Source organism: Podarcis gaigeae (genome assembly GCF_964106915.1).
Source record: "Podarcis gaigeae genome assembly, chromosome: 5".
In the NCBI taxonomy this organism is placed as follows: Eukaryota; Metazoa; Chordata; class Lepidosauria; order Squamata; family Lacertidae; genus Podarcis; species Podarcis gaigeae.
This window is the reverse complement of record NC_139681.1, coordinates 70,698,064-70,719,128: the sequence shown is the minus strand read 5'-3', so window position 1 is coordinate 70,719,128 and position 21,065 is coordinate 70,698,064. Positions and strand designations below refer to the sequence as shown.

Here is a 21,065-nt window from a genome sequence, read left to right as displayed (position 1 = left end):
TGCTGTACTCCTCTTGTCCTTTTCTTGTGTCTGGCGCCTGACACAGGCAGAAATGAAAGCAGATAGAGATTCTTCCTAGGATGGAGAAAGAGCAGGGATCAAAGCTCCACTTCTGTGTGAGAAGGCTGCCCAAGGCGCAGGAGCAGGGCCAGGAAGAAAGGTGGCAACCTGATCGACCATCTAGTCAGCCTGTAACCTGCAGCCGGGTTTCCCCCTTCAAATGTAAACACACTGACTACAACTCATTTTGATATTTTACGTCTGCTTGAAGTCCCACACCCATACGGTGCGTTCAAAATCTCGGGCTGAAATCTTGGGCACAGTTGCCCGGGGAAAGCACCCGATGAACTCAATGGGACTTACTTCTGAAGAAACAGGGAGTTGGGGGGTCGGGCCCTAAATGCTACTTGTCAGACAAAAAAAAAAAAAAAAAAAGAAAAAAAGAAACAAAGTCCATCCTTTCCGATGGCACGACTTCCAAATTGGTGTCCTTGCAGCTTGCTTGCGTGCCTGTTGGCTTGCTTGGAAGCAAGTCCGCTGATTTCCGTCGAGCTTCCGTCTGCATCCAGGGTCGTCGGCTGCTCTTTAACCGAAGTAAGAGAGCTCAGGGCATGGGCATAGCCAGGATTTTTTTTTGGGGGGGGGGCAGGCATTATGGGGGAGGCAGAACCGAGTTATCTGTGATGCAATTGGTCAGTTAGTTAACTATTTTTTATTTATTTACTTGATTTAGGGGGGGGGCAGCTGCCTCCCTGCCCCCTCCCCACTCCCGTGGCTCAGGGAAGAGGTATTATTCTCCGGCTCATCCGTGTTAGGCTGGGATAGAACGGAAAGATGACAGTCTGTCTGACCCTGAGTAAGATTTGCTCTCATCTCTCGTCTTCTCTACCCCCGTTGCTAGGAAGTCGATTTTGCTGGGCTCTGTTGCAAATTAACACGCTCGCTTGGAACTAACTTATCTGAAAACGTCGGGATGCGTGCTTTTTGCGCTGCAGAACCAGCCTGGCAATGTGTTTTAATGCAGGAATGGGGGGGGGGGATGCGTTGTAGGCCTCCCGGTTCTAGCAACGTTTACGCGCAAGGAAGTAATAGTGCGATCCTATCCACGTTTACTCAGAAGAAAGTCCCCAGCGTTCGATAGGGCTTTACTCCCTAGTAAGTGCGCCTGGGATTGCAGCTCAAGGGAGTCCCACGGCATCCCGGGGGCGCTTTATTTCCAAGCTGGAGCGCTGAGCATCTTTGCTAGAAAGACAGCGCGATCCTGCGCCCAGGAAAGCAAGCAAGCAAGATTGAATTTAGCTGGTGAACAGGCATAGGAAAGCTTTTCTCCGACTAAAATTTGGAACAGGCATGAATGGACGGAACCGGAGGTTACACCAACAACAAAGTTATCGGCATGCGTGGGTTATGGAATGGCCTGCCAGAAACGCTCGATTCAATTCTGTGTATTTCTGGGTGAGCCGAAGAGAGAGAGAGAGAGAGAGAGAGAGAGAGAGAGAGAGAGAGAGAGAGAGAGGAATGGATGGAGGACACTCAGTTGTGTGAATTCCCAGGTCTCTAAACAGCCCAGTAGGAGAGTTCTAGTCTCTTACTCACTTTAATTTCATGTTATTAAACAACTTGCGAGTTCTGAGTCTGATGTTCCGATCAGCAAGCGTGCGTGTGAAATCTAGAAGCAGATAAGGATGCACGTCCACAACTTCTTTCCCCTCCCCCACAAAGCAAGGCTCCCTCCCCCGCCTTTTAAATCTCACAGTATTCAGTTGGCGTTATTTATGAAGAGTTCGCAATCTGGGGGGAAAGAGGCTCTCAGTAGGGGTAGGAGTGGGGGGTGGGAAGGGGGGGGGTTCGTTGTCTGAACTCGTTGAGAAAAGCTAGTTGCTCAATCGTGTGGCTAGAGCCGTTTAGTCCCTTCCCCCCGTGTCCTTAAATCTGAACAGTATTTTGGGTTAGTCAAGCTGAAGTCATTAAATAAAAAGGGACAGGGGAGGGAAGGGGGGAGGAGGAGGAGGAGGAGGAGGAGGGAGAGAAGTCCTTGAGAGAAGGTCGCGATCCTGCCCGTCTCCTCCCCGGGCTTCATGTCAAAGGAGAGATCCTGCCCGTTAAAGTAGGATAGTAGCCTGCATAAGCCATCTTTACTACTATTGTTTGCTTACTTTGAAGTAAAAATGAACAGGCTTGAGATGCCAGGAGAGCAGGAAGATACCATATCTATATATCAATATCTACATGCTGCTCTCCTCCAAAGGCTACCTGGGTTGTTGATTTATAGAACTTCCAGGTTTTATTCTAGCCACAGAGGGAAGAAAGTGAAATAATAGAGATTTTTTTGAAAAAAAGGAACTCTCTCTCTCTCTGTACACACGCACGCGTACGCACACACACATACACACACATTTAATGTGAAAAACAAACCATAGCTAGATTAATACACAGTCTGGGGCTATCATTCTATTTTGAACCTCTGCTGTGCATGCTTAGTCTGTTGCAAATCCTGCTTCAGTCAGATCTACTACATATAGAAAGATTGCAGCTTTGCATTAACACAGTAACAGGAGTCAATAGAGCTGACTTCCAAGTAAGTGCATTTTGGATCAGGGTGCAAGATAGATTTCCACTTGCTTCAGTAGGGTTCTTCTTCCCCACCCCCACCCCCAAATTCAGAGTCTGTTGCAGTTGCCATCTAAAGGAGGGGAGGATCCTTAATCCACTTCTCTACAGGTTGTCTGTTGTTGATGTTGGAGCTGGTTTTCCAAGACCTTATGGCTTGAGTCAGCAGACGGGGCTGTTGCCAGTGCCGGGATGACTTGCTGTTTGAGGTTCCTCTCGCACTCCTCCTCCAAAGCTTGCCCCTTGCACATCCACCGTAGGCCCTGGAGAACAGGAGACAAAAAGTACCAAATGAGCTGGTCAAACATTTGTACAACTTTTCCAGCTTTTACAAAGAAGGCCTTCTATACACAATCTACACTTGGAGATGAACTTGGAAAACAAAGAGGGGAGAGTCCATTGAAACTCGCACTTTAGCTCTGGCCAGACAAAGGTTCAGCTCGCAGCAGCTTGATGTGGACAAAAGAAGGCAACCTTTTTATAATTCAAGGAGAAAAGAAGAGAAAACAGGCCCTACAATAGGGCCAGAAAAGACATTATGGGCTTGCAATGAGGGATGAATTATTCAATGAGCCCCAATAGCCAATGCTCTGAGGAGTTTTATGGACTCTCCACCGTGGAAAAAGTGGCTATTTTCACCTACAAAATGTCTCTAGCCTTTCTAGACGGCTAGAGATGCCGACAGCCATTCAGGAAGGACAACTGAAACCATTCTTTAAGACTATAGCATCCCTCCACATTGTAAAAAGAGAGGGGAGGGGGAGGTGACACCCTCAAGCCTACTAGAGATTTAAGGAGAGCTGCATCTTCACAGTGTTCAAATGTATATGTCAAGAAAGAGAGGCACAAATGGAGAAAAACAATGCTGGCAGGTTCATGGGTTTATTTTTTATTTTTTTTAAGGCAGATCGGTCACTGAACAGGAGGCCTCGGCACTGAATGTAGATTTCCACTCTCTTAAATCTTAGCAGCGGAATAAAATGTAGGGTGAAGAAAGGATGGCTAGGGAAGAAATAGCTAATGTTAATGGTCAACACATTTTTATTAATGATAATGCCTGTTTTCATTGCGTTGTGCCCAGTCTTGAGCTCATTTATTTGAAAATGAACCTTGTTGATTTTAAATTTAGGTAAGGATCTTTGGATGGAGATGTATTGGTTCTGGGCTAAGTCATGGTGCCAAACCTCAAGAACACCGAATAACTGTTATTTATTTTATTCAGTCCTTAACAAAATGCATTTCAGATCATTTTTGGCATTTCAGAACACATATTCCCCAAAATGGAGGCACTCCAAGTGACAAACAGTTTTTTGTTTTGAATTGAATCAGGAAGTTTAATCATAAACATATTTGCAAAGGCTATTGGAAGTCTTGCTATTTCTTCCTTCAATATCTGTGAAATAAATGGATTTTTTTTTGTCAGAGCAAAACTTAAAGGATAATTGTGGTTTTTTTTTGTTTCTTTTAACTCTAAATGTGTCTTTAGTAAGCTGATAACTACTGAAACTAATAACAGTGAGAAAAATGGAATATGGTTAATTTTCTTAGCCTCAAGAAATGGAGATTTATTTGTTGCCATTATTTAATATTGATGGCTGTTTCTAAATGCTCAAAAGAATTGGTATCAGTGGATTTGTTTTGAAAACATTATGTATGAAATGAATCTTTAAGACACTTGCTGGAATCTCAACATGTTTGTGCAGAAGTAATTATTATTGAGTTGGAGCTCAGATAACCTTACAAACTGCATCACAAGCTTTCTTGTAGATTTCCTTTATGAAGGCATTGGTTTATGACTGGTCTTGCTCTTGGTTCTGTGTTGGAAACTTTAGAATTATGAACAGAAACTTCTGTGGTAGAAACTCCAGGGTTATGAATGGTGCAATGACCTCTCATGAAATGTTTGTCCAGCGACTTCTATGAAATGTAGGCTCCACAAATTTCAGAAAGAACTGGCTTTCTGCATCTCCAACCTTTTTTTAAAAAAACAAAACAAAACAAAACAAAACAAAAACAGTTCTGGGAAAATGTAGAGAACTTTGCATAATTCACAGCTCAGTCTTTGACTATAACTTTGTTCTCAGACATGTTGACATCTAGGGATGAGATGAGTTAAGACAGAAATTGATTACATATTTTTCTTGAAATTTTAAATTGTACTCTTCAGTGCTGGATGTGGTTGAAATATTTTACTAGCGCACGAAGAGAATTTGCTGTACACTAGTACATTTTATTCAATTCCAGCCTTAATCTCGAAGGAAGAAGGTATTTGTTAGTGTAAGCAGCTGCTAATTTGGGAAAGATTCCTACGATTATGAGTGATTTAAGAAGAATAAATAACAACGCCCTTCCCGAAAGCCAGTTTGTCCTAGTGGAGATGTGATATTTGTTGTGTTGCTGGTTGCAGGAAACTCAGGCTCAAATCTCTGATTTTCCAGTTTGGGCATGCTGGCATTACTTTGCATATCCCACCTTGTAGGGTTTTTATGCAGGTAAAATAAAAAAACAAACAGGACAGATTTCAACCCCCCCCCCCCATACAAGTATTCAGATACCCACAGTGAAGTGGACCAGATTATCTGATTATGTGTGAGCCTTCCTAGCTACTTTTTAAAAAATGCACACTAGTTGTTGTTAAAGTTTCTGTAGCATTCACAAACAGGGCTGTTTACATTATAAAAAATACAAAAATACATAACATAATACATAACAAACAAAGCAATAACCCCCCCCCCCCCAGTTTAAAGTGCCATAGATTGCTTAATTAGCCACAGGCCTGAGAGAAGAGGAATGTTTTTTTCTGGTGCCTAAAGATATGTAATAAAGATGCCATGTAGGCCTTCCTGGGGAGAGCATTCCACAAGTGAGGAGCCACCACAGAAAAGGCCTGTTCTTGTGTTGCCACCCTCCAGATCTTTTGCAGAGGAAGCACACGAAGAAGGGCCTCAGACAATGATCCCAGGGTAGTTGCCTGTGTGTTAAAAATAACATTTATTGTTCCCAATCGGACCATCTCATATATAGTTCTAGAACAGGAATGACTGCTCTTATTGGACCTGAGGACCACCTTCACCTTTGCCAAACCCTCCCTTCGAGGGCCACATGTCAGCATTAGGTGTTGCCACCTCCAGTCTGCACACACAACACTGGGAACACACATTGTGGACACACACAGTAGAAACACATACACAGTCTCAGATTTCCCTCTGCAGCTGAGGTTTAAACCTCTTCACTTAGTGCAGCACAGTCACAACTTTAAATTATTTTCTTTTTGCCAAACATCAATGGATTCTTGGGGGGCAAGAGGAAAATAAGTTGCTTGAGGAGTTGAATCAGGCCTGTGGACGAGGTTCTCTCCCCACCCCCTCACCAACCTGTTATAAGGATCCTTGTTCACGAATCCTGTTCTATGGATAACAGTGCTGCCTCCATCCCATGAGTTGTGTTTCATTGACCTAGCAGTTGAAAGGACCTTTGGTTGTGCTTTCTATAATGGTCTCCTAAAGAAAAATAGCTCTGTGGTATTCTTGGTTGAAATTCTTGCTTTTTTGAAACTCACTCCATAAATTCTATTTCCTGTAGTTACAGTGTATGAATGCATTTTGTTCCTTGGAGGGTTGCAATATTTCTTGTGGCAGCATCTAAAATTAGATTTCAGTGTCTTCAAACTAATGCTATTGATTGTGAAGGATATGACTAAGATGCCTTAACTAATTATTTGTGTGGACCAGTGTATAGTCTCTTTTTTTTAAGCGTATATTTTTTTTTGGAGTGTTATCACTTTTGGCAAAACAACAAAGTTCTGCTTGATTTCGAGTCAGTTTGTTTAGGGTCTCCATTTGAGACTGCTGCTTATTGGAAGGCCTGTCCTATCCCTCTAAACCAGCCGTCCCTAACATAGTGCCTTCCAGATGTTTTGGATAACCCACTGGGGTGATGGGAGTTGTGGTCCAAAGCATCTGGAAGGCAGCAATCTGGGGACGGCTCCTCTGAACAAAAGCCCTCCCCTTGCCTTAGTTCAGGGTGCCAACAGCCTGCAAGGCTTACCCTTGTCTCTGGTTCTGCATGTACTGGGAGGGAGGGCCTGTATACTGGAAATCTACTGGAAGACAAGGCAATTGAATATCTAAGATGGGCAGTCCCCATCTCCCAATATGTGAAATGTGAGTCACTGGACATGCACGTATGTGAAGTTCCTTTTCAGCAATAATACATGGCTTCATTTCAGATGGCCATACTGTTTGCAGGCCTGGGATCAATCATGTAGATATTTCCTGCCCACTCATTGCTCTTGGCTGGGTAAGGATTGGTGTGGGAGGAACCCCTGCTATAGAAATGTGAAGGTAAAGGTAAAGGGACCCCTGACCACTAGGTCCAGTCGTGGCTGACTCTGGGGTGCAGCACTCATCTCGCTTTATTGGCCGAGGGAGCCGGCGTACAACTTCCGGGTCATGTGGCCAGCATGACTAAGCCGCCGGGGCGGTACCTATTTATCTACTTTCACTTTGACATGCTTTCGAACTGCTAGGTTGGAAGAAGCAGGGACTGAGCAACGGGAGCTCACCCCGTCACGGGGATTCGAACCGCCGACCTTCTGATCGGCAAGTCCTAGGCTCTGTGGTTTAACCCACAGCGCCACACATAGAAATGTGAAGTAAGTCCCAAATAAGTGGCTGCCATGCTGGTGTTGGTACTGCAAAAAGGGCACCTGTGTCAGGACTGGAAACCTGCTTGTCTGAGTCCAGAGTGGTTACAAAGAAAACCTCAAAGCAGCACATACTGTAGGCATGGATGGGGAAGACTCCTGAAGATGTCGCTTTGAATTGATTGACTGCTCATGCATTTCTTTCTGCACCTCTGCAATACATTGTGAACCTGCACATTGTAAACAGATCACCATTAAGATCCCAAAATACATTGCAATAAGTTTCTAGTGCCCTGCCCCCAAATTTACCACTGTTAGAAAAGGGATGGGGGGGGGGGAATCAGCATCACTGCCGTCTATGACAAACAATTACGGAGAGTTGCACCATACTAGAATCTGCAACCACGGGCACATATGGTGGTGCATTTGAGGGGCACATTGATAGCCTTCTTGCAATTGCTACGAGTCTCTAAAGAAATAAAGTGGAAGAGAAGACTTTGTGTTGACCTGAGAGGCATTCAGTGACACATGGTGGTGTTTTTTTTAAAATGAATAATTACTTGACCCTGTATTGTTCTGGCTTACCTGTGGATAACAGGCTCCCTTGCCTGTTTCCAAGTTTGGGAAATGATGTGGTTTTAGGCTGGAATTGAAGCTCTGGTCAAGTGAAAAGGAGATAGACAACCATCCTCTCTAGGCCTTCTCCCGGCTCCTTCTGAAGCATGTGCTCGGGAGACATTGCTGTTTCTTTTACTGCTGCGCTGGGTGACTCCTCCTGCTCAGCGCTTGAATGGCACTCTCTGTTCTCTGACCCAGTGGAATTGGCCTGCAGGCATGGTCACAATGAATTGTTCCCTAGTCATGTGCACTATTCCAAAGAGCTCTACTCATCCCAACCCTCTACCCTTGGCTTCAGTGAGAGAGCAATTCAGGCTGGAGCAGACTAAATTGCCTCCTTTCTTTCTCTCTTACTTTCATCTTGGCCAAGCCCTCCCTCCCTTCTCTTTATTTCTTCTTTGCCCGAGGCACACATTAGTGCAATTTCTTCAGCCACCGCTATTTTGAAGGGGTGTGTGTGTTGTGGAGTGGAGGGTTCTTTCTTTCTTTTTGAGAGAGAGAGAAAAAAGATGCGGACACAAAAGGCCCGCTCAGTAACTAAAAAGCTGAGACCAATGCGGCTTCTCTAGCTGGGTGATGCTTTTCCTGTTTGTGAGTTTGGGGAAACATTTTTTGCTTTGTGCTCTAATAGAACCAGAGGACAGATGCTGACTATAAATGGGACACGCGACAACCGGCCTCTAGCTTAAATATTTTGAAGCAGCATTACAATTACTGACTTGATACGCCAACTTTGAAGTGGTTGCACATGATCTAAGAGACTGTTGGGCCTCTATGGATGATCAGATGTTTAGGGTTTTGTTGCTAGGCATGGGTTTTTAAGGATATTTTTTGGCTCATTAAAGCATATAAATATTTTTCAATGACTAGTCAAAGCGGAGATAATGTTGTCACATCCAGATCCCAGGCTGTCATTAATCATTTTCTTTATTATCACAGAAGAGCTTACTGGTCCTGAATGGGGGAATAGATTATCTTCATTTTCTACTGCTACCTCTTTAAGGATTGTTTCATGTGTACTCCATTCAAGTGGCAGAAATGATCAAGTGACAAGCTATATGTGCCATATTTGTGTGAAGATGTGGTGGCATCAGGAAAAAAAGAAAGAGGGGAAGCATATTTCTAGGTGGGAGAGTTTTGTCCCACATGCTAAGATTGCAGAAAGAAAAATAATGGTATTTGCTAATGACAGGAGTCCAGAAATAGGGGAATAAGAGGGGAATTGTTGGGGTGTGGCTGTGTTTGTCCTTCTGTAGATATGCTGGTAGGCCTTCCTTGATATATAAGAAGAGCCTGTTGGATCAGACCAAAGGCCCATCTAGTCCAGCAGACTCTTCTCACATGGCCAACCAGATACCTGTGGGAAGCCTGCAAGTGAAACCCGAGATCTGTGATTCCAAGCAACTTTTTATAAGAAAGCGCTCTGTGTGTGTGTGTGTGTGTGTGTGTGTGTGTGTGTGTTGTTACAGGGTAAATCAGCTATGTTCTTAACATGAACATCTTCAGAGAAACCAGGGCTGACCCAAAGCATACAGTATTGCTGTCTGACTGAGGCTAAGGACAAAACGGTGTCGAATCCTGTTTCAGCACTGGTGGAAAGTCTGTGTTGTCCCGAGGGTGGCAGTCTAGCTCAGTGGGGATAGGACACCCTTAGTTCTGTCCTCTGGCACCTTGCTGCCACCCCCTGTTCCTCAGTGTCGGCTGCCTGAGGGGGCTACCTCACTCTGCCTAATCGAGTGAATAAAACTATTTCACAGATCTTCTTTGATAATCTTGGCAACTTTGCTGAAGTGGGAGGATTTAAACAAAGCAACACCACTGTTGGAATTGACAGTCTTGACTGTATGAATGATTTTGTTTTTTTAAGTTTCTCTACTCCTGATAGAAAGGTACACTCAGTAGTCACAAATCCTTGTAGCTTGTAAATGCTGAGGCAAATCTGATTTTGCTGCAATGTGAAGTGTAGGGTGACCCACCATGTATTCCATTCAAAGCATTCTAAAGTATTTAAACATTTGCTGTATTTCATTCTAAACTTTTTTTGTAAATTCAGCAGAACACAGGATGTAATGTTTTAGGAGTCTAATCAGACTTACACATCAAATGCATTGCAAAACTAAAGGTGCGTGTGTGTAATTCTAGGAATGCATTGAAAGATTGAGATATTTCCAGTACCTAGAATATTGTAGGCTTGGCAAGGGCCTAGTTCACCTTAGATTAGGTTTAGTTTAGTGTTTAATATTGTAATATGCTTTAGGGAGAAGAGATCAAGCAAAGTTGAGCTTGATAGATCGTCAGGAGTCCCCCAGGGGCAGTTTATAAAACAGCAGTGGGAAATGAAGCAGAACTACAAAGTACTCAATGGTTAATTTAAGAAGAAATTGAGTGAAACACAGAGCAATAAATCAGAGCAATCTTGTCAGTGTAGGCTTCTCATTGTAAAATGCCATCTTCTATTGCACGGAACAAAAGTAAGGACTGAGCAGACAAGCAATCCAATTTGCAAGAATTCGAAATTGCTTGCCAAATTCAGGGATCATTTTGTTAGGAAACATGATATACAGCAAGACAGTGTGTCCCGCAAGGCTTTGTTTAATAGCCAGTGGGGCACCCCTTTCTTGTCTTTGCCCTGAGGTACTCTGTCCTATCACATGCTGTTTCCCTAATTCAGTTTTGAAATTCATGTTACTAGAGAAAATCAAACTGAAATATTGTGAAATCAACATTAAAAACTCACAACAGACCTATGGCAGTTTAATAGGGTGACGTGAGATCCCTGTTTAATTGGTTGCACATCAAGATGCCCCATGAAAGGCTACATGATAATTCAAAGGGCGCGAAAGTTTTCAGAGTGATCCAGAGTTTACACCTGTAGCTAAGGAGGCAGTAAAAGGCAATTAAGCAGTCAGTTGGATATCTTATCTTTCTGGGTGCTCCTCTTGTTATTTACAAGTAAGAATTACAATCTGAAAAGGGAGTTCCAGCATCCCTGGCAAATATTAATTATGTACTAATTTGGGGATAACTTTAAGTGCTACTAACATGGTAGTAGCTCACTCTCTCCTGGCTGTTGATGCTCCATTGTAATTCCTGAGATCAAAGAAGGGTCATTTCAATTTATCTGTCTTGGAAAATCCTTCTTTGTGTCCTTAACCCTCCATGGATTAATGACTGCATTGCCTATGGCGATCCATGAGATTAAAGAGAGTCTGTATACATATCCTTCATTTTAACAGTCAATGTAATTATACATATATGAGGTTATACTATTTATATCCAATTCATTTTGGGTATAGATGCCGGGCAACCCAATTAATCTTCAGTTAAAACAAAGTTTCATTGTCACTTATTTTGAAATTACATGAGCAGGCATTTTTTTTTGTGTATTGGTAGAGTTCTTACAGGAACAACAATGCTTTTAAAATTTACTTTTAACTGATTTAAGACAATAATAATGGTAGCCTATAAGTTCAAGAACCTGATCTTAAAAATGCAGTGAGACTTAACTTATTGAGCAAATGTGTTTAGAACTGAGCTGCAAGACGCTAATGTAAGTTTATATGAAAGTAGGTTTGGCATATCATGTGATTAATACTGGAAGCCAATGAAGCTACAGATGGCCATAACCACATCATGTGTCCTTTCCATGTTGGTTTTGCATTTAGAACGTCACTAGGGCAATGTGTGATGAAACCATGTGGTAGGGATAGCCACACTCCTCAAGAAACTTAATCAAGGTTTGATCACCAAGAAAAAGCATCCCTCATGTGTCCAGCAAAGTGCCTCCTCGGCCCAATTCTCAGCACATCATGCTGGTAGGGTTGTTTCTATGTATGCATTGTGTCTCAGATTAAATAGTGTTCAAATACCAGGGCCTTAGAAAGTGCCCATTAGATTCTGACCCTGAGCAAGCAGTGATGATCAAGCAGGTTTCAGGTTTACACTGGGTGGTTCAGAACAGTCCATGCAACTGCTGTAGCATAAGTAGGTTGATTAACTACTGCACTGTATGCAAGTGGACATTAAAAATGGTCTCAGAAGATATAGGCATTTAGAAGTTGGCCTACTAGCCTGCATCCATGATGCTTATTCCTGGGTCAGATGGGGTCATGCAGCTTGCATATACTGGGTGAGGCAGCCCAGATTAGTCTCTTGCTTGCTTTCTTGGGGGCAAGTGCAGAACTGCACAGGAAGGCTGTGGTTTGCATGTCTGGCATCTTTGTGTGTGATATCTTGGGAGGAAATTCTGTTGCTTTTTCCCAGGGACTTACAGCATTTCCAATTGTACTCAAGGTGACATTCAGGTGGGAATACAGGCAGCTGGGTGGTAGATGCGGTCTCAGTGGAATTTTGTCAATGCAACATACAATACATCCACTTATGTGCTTATGCGTCATTTCCTGAGGATTCATGTACTGCCCCCTTGCAGAATTCTGTGCCACACAGCTAACAGGAGTAGTCATGTGGAAAACAAACAGGTTTTAGCACTGGAAAGTAAGCAATTTCCGAGCTGTGTAACTCACACAAGCATTTGTCTTATGAAGGGTGAAGTATGTGCCTTATGCAATCAAACTGTGAATGTACAGCCTGATGCAATGTATACCGCTTGACTCCTATTTTTGGAAACAATGACACAGAAGCTTTTTATCAGATGGCATCTTCAGGGGTGGGGTGGGGGAACACAGCAAAACACAGGGTGAGAAAGGCTCAGGAAGAGAATCTGGAGATCAATTTTTGGTAGTATAGTCTAATAGTGTAGAGCTTTAATTGTTGCAAGAGAAGTTGTGATGGGTAAATTTAGGTTCCAGGCAAGTCTGCTTTTACAAACATGACTTTTAAATGTCTGTGGATTTCATTTGCTTTAACTTCAAGCAATTCCTTCAGTGGAATAACACTCCTTACAAACATTTGTTGTGTACGTTTGTGTTCAGATTTAATGCAATCATTAGTTCTTTTCTTGAAACAAAGTATTTATAGAACAGAAGGTTTTGAGTGATGGCCTTCAGTTCCCAAAGTGCTGGATACATCACTGGGCTTCACTGGTATGTCTCATTTCCTGATTAAAAATTAGTTAAAGATTCAATCCTCTTATCTGGGATTAAACACAATTGAATATAGTTTAAATATGAAACATACACTTTAAAATACTTGGGGCACAATCCAGTCAAACACAAATATTTTCCAGTCCCATTTGGATAGATTATGCCATTTTGATTTTATGTTGGTGTGCAACATACTGATGTCAATTGGGATTTCCTTCTAAGTAAGTGTGCATTGGACTTCAGCTGTGATCCTTAGTCACTTTCTTAGAAATCAATTTAAATAGTTCTGCAGAAGCGGAGAGAATGAAATGACTTCCACCTAGACTTCAGCACAGTTTAACAACTTCATGGATTGAGTTTCCTTTATTTCTCTTTCCCAAATGGATAAGTAATACATGGTTTCATTTCCATATTTATTTATTTGCAGTCCTGCACGTATCAGTTACAGAGGGCCTTGTTAAGAATTTATATATCCATTGTGTGTCACTGTTTTTTTTAAAAAAGTTCAAAAATGGATATGCAGCTATCTCTATGTGAGACTTGTAGTAGCTCATCATGGTGTTGTGAATATCACATGAAAAGTAAACAATGGGCAATAGACATTCTGGAGGTCAGACAGCTTGCTGACTTGACACAGAACAAAGTCTGCTGACTATGACTGTTTTAACAAAGGACACTACAAAACATTTTTGATGCTCCCTCTTCATCTTTGTGCCTTGTGTGAATGTTGTTGATACAGCACAAAGAAAAGAACCATCTTTATATACATTCCTGTTCAATATAAATTTTACTTTCCAGTTAATAATAATAATAAATAGCAAAAATGCCTTAGGTCAGTTATAATAAGTAACCTGTTTGGACTACTTACATAGGAACATAGATGGAATGAAGGTGGAAGGACCCATTATTGCCAACAATGGAAGAATGGCTGTTAAAACTAACAGACTTAGCTGAGATGACAAAATCAAATTTATTGTTAACTTCTGTTAAATATTGAAAATCTCTCATAGACTTTTTGTGTGAAAAAGAAAAAGAAAATGAAAAAAAAGTCATTTGGATTTGAGGATTGATGTTTGTTTACAGAAAGTGGTTTCGTTGGGTGTTATATTGGAGTCGACAAAGTGAATACTGTTTATATATAGTGGACAGATGAAGAATTGGAGGTCCCTTACCTTATGAATTTTATTTTGCACTCTCTCTCTTTTAACCTCTTTTCAATTTCTTTTTCCTTATTTCTCTCTTTCTCGTTCTTTATTCCTTTCTCCTGTCTCTTCTCTTTATCTTTTTATTGTACTTAGATCAAAGTCTTAGTTTGGACAAAAATGGGAAACTATATTTGATAATAAGTTTTGGTTTTTTCTCTATAAACCCTAATAAAATTTATTTCTTTAAAAAAAGGAACATGGGAAACTGCTTTATACTGGGTGAGACCTTTAGTGCATTTGGCTAGCAGTAGCTCTCCAGAGTTTCACTAAGAGGGTCTCCCCCCCAGTGATATCTGAAGATGCTGGGAGCTAAATTTGGGCACTTTTGTGTGCAAAACATATCCTTTACCCCTGAACTCGAAGTCTTCACCCCAAAGCACCAGCCTTAATTCTTCACTAAGCATTGTCTGATTATCTGAATATATTTTGTTAAGAAACCAACCAGCCAACCATTGTACTTCAAGTATATTAGTACATTTCCTTGGTCTTTTTAGATTATCCATAAGACCTTGTCCTGCTCCTGCTCCTGCTCCTTTTGAAGATCTATGGAGCAGCCATGCAGAAAGAATGGAGTTTGTACTTCCATCCACATGTGCACATTTGCCATTTGATGTTCAATGCACAAAATTTCTACCAGTCAAATTCTGTCCCCTACCCCTGTTTTAAGTTCAAAGGGAGATCGTTTTCTGCTCTGGTTCAGTTTTGACCTCGCACTGGATGTTTCACAAGTATGCCGAGATTGTGGGTGTTATCTCTTGAGAGGCAATATTTCCTGATAAAGTAAAAGCTAATTGGTTCCGTTAGTTGTAAGATGCAAACGCGCCTGACTGTAATGCTACATCTGAAATAATACTTTATCTCTGTGAATGATCCTGGCATATCTATATGATATCAGCACATTAAGGTTACTCTGCCTGCCTCCCGAAAATGTATTAACAGTGCTGTCCTGCTTTCCATTTTTAAAGGGCACAATGAGAAGCCTGAGGCTCTGCGCTTGGCCAGATGAGCAAGTGGAAAAGAGGGGGTTGGCCTTTCCTTTCCTTGCCAACTCAGCAGTGGAAGCCCTTGGGAGAAGTCTACCATTTTCTCTCTCTTCCACTTCTGTCCCATTTACTGTCCACACACGAAGACATTAACAAAAGACTACAAAGTTAGTCTAAATGAAACTGATTTGAAACTTTGTCCTGAAACAGTAACTGCAGATGTCCCTGCACTTTCAAATATCCCTATTTCCCAGTCTTGGATTTGCAGAAACTTGTTCCAGTTTCTGATTTGATCCCATAATTTCTTAGGACGTCCCAATTTTCATCTGAGAAATATTGGAAGGTATGGAGTTATGCGATCCCTGAGCCAAGGAGATAAGTAACTACACAACCTTTAGAAGACATTTGAAGGCAGCCCTGTATCGGAATGATTTTAATGTTTAATGGGTGGTGTATAAATAATAGAATTATTATAATAATTATGGAATAGGATATCCCTATTTTCATCAAAGAACTGTTGGGGGGTATGTAACTGTGATCAGCCATGGATCATGTGAAGTAATAACAAATTAGGGTGCCTTTGAGCATATGCAAAGTGGTTTCATTATATATTTATTCCATCAGCTCTGCTGAATGTGGTGTGAGTCTAGCTGCATTGTCCTTTTCACAGTCTGCCTATTGTTTTTCCTCCATAACAAACTTGAGCAGATGGATAGAATCAATGTCAGGTCTGGTCAGGCTGGCATTTCAACTTCTAGCCCTTCCCCTCCTAAGACACTAGCTGCAATGTGACCCTAAGAATAGGGTAATGGACTGAAATGGAAGAGATATCATTTTTCACTAGGCCTTTGGGCTGCTGAATGAGGATGGAAAGAGTCTTTCCCTCCTCTCCCCTGCTGAGCTTGATGCAATGGCTTCTGTGAGGTATTGGTTGATGGAAGGAGGAGTCGAGCTTCTCAGCAGTGCTGATGAAAGCCATGCACCCCTTCTCTTCCCACAGGTATTTCACATAATTGGGAAAGAGTTCTTCTGCTCAGGTTCCACTTATGGGTTTCCCACAGATATCTGGTTGGCCACTGGTAGAAGGCTGGATTATAGATGGGTCATTGGCCTAATACAGCAGTCCCTTCTTTAAGGTTCTTATCACATCTCTATGAATCCAAATAGAAATCATGTGATCATTTTCATATTATGGGTTTTTTGAATGCTTTTTTATGTACTGTACATGTGAATAAATCTCTGTACACAAAAAAGGAACTGTTCAGAACTGGGTGTGGTGGGAACACAGAGGTGCTATTTATGCTTATTGAATTGCCATGGTAACATATCTGAATCTTCTTTGATGTTTTGATAATGCTCTAACGAAGAACACTAGAATTTTTTTGCGGGGTGGCTTGGGAAATGAGTGAAATATGTGAGCCTCCAAGAATGGAGATATGTACCTGCTCATTTATCAAATGCATGTGATAGGCGATCTGCGAATCTAATTACACGACTTACTGGCAAATATTGTATGCCCCTAAAGACTAAGACTTGTGCTGCATCAGTTTTTTTTTTGTTCACTACCATCAGTGTACAAAATCAAGTAGTTTGTTGGTCAGGACCAGCCACAAATTGCCAGAGATCTGCCCACAGTTTACTATGCCCTAAAACGAGGTGTGATTAAAAAAAAAAAAGTAGCCTAGGAATCTTTTGTTGTTGAGAATAATACACTTGGTACAATGGAATGCTTTTCTTCCAGTTATGTATGGGTGAGTGTCAATCAGTCCCAGAAGAACCTCAGAGACTCACAGGAGAGTTACTAGGCGCTTCCATGAATTTCTGTAACTTTGAAAGAGATGCAGGCATGTAAATTTTCCAGTGTGAAGAAGGAATAATGCTAAGAAGGAATAATACCCCAAATATTCAACTCTTCAGGTACATGCTATTCTCCCCAATTAGATTCAGAATTGAATCCAAACATTTAAACCATTTAATTATGTATTTTATTAGATATTTTTTTACTTGCCCTTTACTATAAGGTCCCTGGGATGGGTTGCCACAATAAAATATACAAATATTAAACAGTTTAGCCCCTTCCCCCAAAACAATAAAAATGAAAAATTAATTAAAAACATTTCCGTATATTAAGAAAGTACAAACATTTAAAAATGACTCCACATATAGATTCAGTTGAAAACAATTCCTATACAGATGTAGAACAGGATAATGAACTCCACTCAAAAGGCTCGTTGGAGGAGGAAGATCTTCAGTAGGTAGTGAGAAGAAACAGTGCAAGCATCTGTTCTAAACCAAGTATCCAATCTAAAGTGGAATGTGTAGCCATTCATTCATAAGTGTGGTGGCAAAACTGGAACACAGTAGCAAATATCCATTCTCTTGAACATGGAGTCTTCTTTCTGGTATTTGTCTTGAACAGTTTTAACTATCCCCGCCCCCAAGGATATTGTGATTTAGCCTATGCTGTGGGATCTTTGGATGAGAAAGTCAGGATAGAAAAGAGCGAACAAATGTCCAGTTATGACTGATTGTATGTTGGTAGCAGAGTCTGAAAACTCCCAGAATTTGAAAGCCCAATTTTCTAAAATGGCAGTAAAATTGAATTATATTTTTGTAGCCAGAAATGCAAATTTGGTGGTTTCTGACCTGTGACATTGAATTGAGCTTCACAGGAGGCCACATTAGCATTTGCTCCCCCCCCCCCCCCCAGTATGGTGATGTGTCATTGGATGAATCAGTAGCTATGACATGCCCCAACTCCTTCTCAATATTCTATAGGGTGTTTACTTTTACTCATAAGGTGAGACTCCCAAATGGTATGTGGCTGGAAAGGGAAACCACAGTTCAAAAAGGCAGGGAGAAACTAATTCAGTATGCAGCGACATCCCGGTTTTCACACTCACGCATTACACAATGTGGGTTTGGGCAACAGGGCAGCACAGGGTAATGCTAAAAGGAGAAGCTGTGGCAAGCAAGGCTCATCCGCTGCCACTGCTATGCCATATTACACATGATGCTTCTGACCTGCATATACACCCAGAACACATTAAGGGACAATCTTATGGCAAGATCCGCCAGGATGAGCAGCTTAGGACACAGCAGATCTCTGGCTCAGCCAGCTGTTTCCCAGCTCAGCTGGTGTTACATCCCCAATCCCAGCTGAGCTGAAAATACATCAGTGTCACTTGCTCAGCTGGGGCTCAGCCAGCTGAGCCAAAGCTTTCCGAGCAGAGACCAGTGTATGTCCTCCCAAAAGGTTGATCATGGGCACGGTGCTGTGGAACTAGAGGGAGAGGGGCTTGGGCTGGAAACTAAATTCGTTTAGCTTGGTCACATCACTTGGTGTCATTGCTGGTCCAGCAGCAGGAAACAGAATATAAACAGAAACCTATGGGCAAGACTGACCCTGGTAAAACACTTGCCAGACCTGATGATGTGTGCCTCCCACTTTCCCCTAAGTCTCCTCCCCAGCCAGCAGTCTTAAACTCCATCAGAGAGGGGCTCCATGCACTCTCTGAGCTCTTTGCTCTGCTGTGTGCAAAGCTCTCCATGCCCTTGGATACAAGGGAGATGAATACAGTAGGACTGGTTGTGAATCTGTTGAAGCCTCAGCCCCCACTTCCTCCCCAGCTGCCTGTCCTACATCTGCACTGCTTTCTGCCTCCTCTTCTTCTCTCTTACTCAAGCCCATTGCTTGTTCAGCATTCAGCCATTCTGCACTCCCCTGTCATCCTCTGACCTGTCTTCTGTGTGCCACCACCACTCCCCTGGCTCTGAGCCTTCCTTTTCCAAGGCTTTCTTAGGGAGTTCTCTAGCTAGTGCCTCCCACCACTCCTCCTCATCCAGCCAGTCCCTGACACTTGGCAACTGAGCATAGAACACTGTTTTCCCTTTTCGCCAGACTTTGAATTTGGTGTAACTTTGTGCTGGCTTAACTTAAACTGGCTTGCTTTATGCCAGTTTCTTGTGCATAAGTTTGCTCCGTATGTAGAAGGTGCTACATATGTTTCAAGTTGTGTTCTTAGGGTATATAATTCATGATTCTCCTAAAATTCATTCTGTTGTCTCACCCACCCCAAAGTAGGGAAGTTTGCTTACATCAAAATCTTAAACACATTGACTTAGACACTTACTATAATTACTTATTATGTTTCATTTATAAATCACTTCCTATGAAGCATCTTGAAGCAATTTCAGAGCACAATAAAAATAAATAAAACAACTGCACATGTAAAAAACCAACAACATCACATATATAACAACAGTTAAAACAATTGCATAAAGAAAAACAATCCAAATCCAACCCCGCTAATTTTATTGGTTTCAACAGGACTTGCTTCCATGTCCATAAGCATCATAAGTCCTTTATATAATACTATCATGTGTAGCAAACATGCATTGAGGTGGTGTTTAGATTTGCCCAGTATATACATAATAATGGTTAGGAGAAATACTTGCATAATGAAGAGGAAGAGCTAACTACAATGGTACCTCAGGTTAAGTACTTAATTCGTTCCAGAGGTCCGTTCTTAACCTGAAACTGTTCTTAACCTGAAGCACCACTTTAGCTAATGGGGCCTCCTGCTGCCGCCGCGCCACCGGAGCCCGATTTCTGTTCTTATTCTGAAGCAAAGTTCTTAACCTGAAGCACTATTTCTGGGTTAACGGAGTGTGTAACCTGAAGCGTATTTAACCTGAAGCGTATGTAACCCGAGGTACCACTGTATATGAAAGCTTTCAGCATGCTCCTGTTAAATTTGAGAGTGATTACAGAACGCCATGTTAATACTTTACAAGGAAGTAAAGGTGATCACATATGGGATTTCGTTTGCCGATTGTACTTCCATTTCAAAGTGCATGTACATGTGAGCGCATGCCAGTGGGGGCTGATGCCCAGTGGGACTAGTAGCAGGGAAGGGAGGAAGGCCAACAGGAGATGGAGCCAGAGACAATAACAAGCAAAGCCAACTAATTATTGAGTTCTACTTCCTCTTGAGTTCTACAAAGGCAGCACTGAGATGGAGGAGGAAGTTAATAGCCAGTGCTGCCCTCAGGACTGGTTGTAAGGGTGGCTGGGGGAAGGTTAGTGGGGCAGTGTCCCATTCACCCTAATCGACCATCCTCCACTGACACATGCATATATATGGGGTGTGTACATGTATGATCTTCTGCACTGGTTAACCAAAAATGAGTTGTCTTTGCGGTAAAACCCACACAGCTGATGACGCTGTAGATGCCCCAAAGGTCAGGGGAAAAAAAAGATGCTTCTTTTCTCTGAACTGTTTTTAAGCATTTCACTTCTGAACTAGACATTGAAAATGACTGAGCTGAAGTTACTGACTCTGCAACAGAATCTTGCAAAGTAAAGCCATTTACCTGCAAGTCAGTGGTTCAAATCTGCCTGGAGAGTGAACACTGTCGCATTGGCAGCATAAAGACACTTTGCAGCCAAGTAGTTTGGGAACGCAATCCAGCCCTGAACTGTAGCCCTGGTGGGTTCCAAAAGAGGCCACAGACAGACAAACCAGTTTTGAGACACAGCTGCCATTCACGACTAGCCAAAACTGTTATGAAATGCCCCTCGCTGTTTCCTGATGGGTCTGAAACACTTGTTTCACTCACAGTATTAAGGACGGTTTGGCTCTGGCTTTGCACTAGTGACCCAACTGCCGGAGGCGTTGGCTGTGTTCTTATTTTGCAACATGTGTTAGGTGTGTCACAGAACCGACTGACTGTGGGTGTGCTTCTTCTAAGGTATTTTTCCTTTACTATTAAATAAGACGGATTGCTTGGTTATTGGGAAAAGTCCCCAATATTGCACCAGAGTCATTATTCCTGGCCTGTACAAGTTTGTTCTGGGTATAAGCTTCTTCAGGTATCTGAAGAAGTGTGCATGCACATGAAAACCTATACCCAGAACAAACTTAGTTGGTCTCTAAGGTGCTTCTGGACAATTTTATTT

The 21,065-nt window shown here is 42.1% G+C and overlaps 1 protein-coding gene across 3 annotated transcripts in view; it reads left to right on the top strand.

The window, feature by feature from the left end:
* The window catches only part of PAX3 (paired box 3), a 105,908-nt gene that overhangs the window by 9,240 nt on the left and 75,603 nt on the right, over nt 1–21,065 (top strand). The gene's annotated exons all lie outside the window — the stretch shown is intronic.